The sequence below is a fragment of the Tachyglossus aculeatus genome (genome assembly GCF_015852505.1).
Source record: "Tachyglossus aculeatus isolate mTacAcu1 chromosome 12 unlocalized genomic scaffold, mTacAcu1.pri SUPER_6_unloc_2, whole genome shotgun sequence".
In the NCBI taxonomy this organism is placed as follows: domain Eukaryota; kingdom Metazoa; phylum Chordata; class Mammalia; order Monotremata; family Tachyglossidae; genus Tachyglossus; species Tachyglossus aculeatus.
In genome coordinates, this window is record NW_024044829.1 from 12,889,708 (window position 1) to 12,892,151 (window position 2,444).

Here is a 2,444-nt window from a genome sequence, read left to right on the forward strand (position 1 = left end):
GGGCTCAGGGAAATGGGTCGAACATCAACTGATGGAGAGGTAATAGCAGGAATAGTGTTTAGTAAGTGCCACTGTGCAATAAATCTTACTAAAAGCTTGGGGAGTTCAAAACAAAGCGACATGCTCCTTGCCCACATGGAGCTTACGTTCTCTTTGGGTAAGCAGACATATAAGCATTTATGGAGTAATCAAAATAAATGATTGAATACCTGAGGCATAAGTAAGTATATAAATGTTAGAGATGTCTGATGAATTTATATGACTTGGGATGCCAGGAATTAATTGGGGAAGCCTTGTTGGAAGAAGAGGACTTTGAATATGGGGAATACTGTGGTCTGTTGGATTTGGGTTTGGGTAGGGAAAACAAGTGTAAGCACGAGGATGGGGGCGGGGGAATCAAGTGTGAGGAACAGTTAGAAAGTTAGCTTAGGAAAATAAAGACAGTGGGCTGAGGAGTAGAGGTTGATGAGGGAAGTTATATAAAATGGGTCAGATTGGTGGAGAGCTTTGAAACTGTATTGTTTTATGCAGAAGGGCTCAGGGAGCCAGTGGATTGTTTGAGGAGAAGGGGGATTATGACAAGGGAATTTTAGGAAGAACATCTTTGCAGCAGCCTGAGTTATACTTTGGAGAGGGGAGAGACTGGAGGCTGGAAAATCAGCAAGGCGGTTGATGCAATGCTCTAGGGGTGATATAACCAGAGGTTCCACCAGGAGGGCAACCGTTTGGGTGGAGAGGAAGAGACAAATCTGGGAGGAAGACTGGAAGGTTTGAGCTATAGACTGAATGTGAGAGTTGGAAGACAGCAAGAAATCCAGGAGAGTTCCAAGGTTATGGATTCTGGGTTAGAGAACATCGTGGGTTTTAATGTCTGAGATTGGAAAGTAAGGAAGAGTTGTTAGGAGAGATTAGGAAATTTAGGAGATAAAATGAGTCATTCTGTTTTCAACATATTAAGGTGGAGGTACTGGCCAGACACCCATGGGGAGATGACCTGGAGGCCTGAGATGTGGGATTGCAAGTTAGATGAGACGTTAGAGCTAGAGAAGCCATGTTTGAAAAGCAGCGTGGCTTAGTGGATAGACCTTGGGCCTGCGAGTCAGAAGGACATGGGTTCTAATACCTTCCCCACCTTGGGCAAGTTACTTCTTTTTTCTGTGCCTCAGTTACCTCACCTGTAAAATGGGGATTAACAGTGTGAGCCCCTTGTGGGAAAGGGGCTGTATCCTACCTGATTAACTTGTATCTACTCCAGTGCTTAGAACAGTGCTTGGCACATAGTAAGTCGTTAACAAGTACCATTATTATTATTATTATTATTATTATTACTATTATTATTATTATTATTAGTGCGGTAGATTTGGGAGTCATTAAGGTGTAGATGTTATTGAAAGCCATGGAAGCAGATGCACTCCCCAAATTAGTGGGTGAATTGCAAGAGCCCACAAGGAGACGCACTCTCCCTCAGTACCCACTGAAAACTGCTACATCCATTGCTGACTGAGAAATACTGCACAATCACAATATGCATGTGGGTGGCTGCATGCATATACTCCAGTTTCAGAAATTCAACATTTCATACTAATGCAAAGGTGAGGAATTCATGGTCTATACTGACCACTGCTCGGCCTTCAGTTGAGCTGACCGTGTCCATATGTGACTGTCACCCACCAGGGCAGGGAGCCTATCCCCTGAGGAATATTGCAAGGATTTCAGGTCTTTTTTGCTCTTGGAGGAAGTCATTTCCCGGTGAAAGAAGGTGAATCCCAAAACCCCACCACAGATTGCAGTGAGCAATGAACATTCCCTGGGAATTGTCAAAGGTGAATGGAGAGGAGGCTGGAATAGATATGAAGGGAATGGCATGACACTTAGTTGCGGCTCAAGAAAAGTCACTATTACCACCACCACCACTGCCGCCACCACAACATTAATTGGTAAATTGTGTGGCCCTTGGCTGTGGACCAGGTAAGCAGTGCAAGCATTTGACCTAACTCTATTTTGCTCCCTTTCCTCCTTGCCCCTCCTCCTGTTGCCTTGGAATGTCTCTGATTAGTCAGGCATTAGTCAGGCATTGACTATTGTTATTTCTTACTTATTTCATTTATTGAGCCTTTCTGTGGGCCAAGCCCTGGGCACTGGGAAAAGGCTCCAAGATGATCAATGAGGCCTAGCTCTTTGTCCATAGGGGTTCCCGATCTAAGTCGGGACAATCCCCCGGGAAATAAACAGTAGGATAAGTAAAGTAGGAGTGATGAATGAACAATGGCATGAAGGCCATCTCCCAGTGTCCCAGTCATGCCATCTCCCCAAGCCCCCAGGATGCCATCTTCCCGAGCCCCTGGAATACCATCCTTCTTGGCCTCCAGGGTGCCCAGAGCCTCTGAGCCTCTGGCATGCCATCTTTCTGAGTCCTCCAGGATGCCATCTTCCTGAGTCCTCCA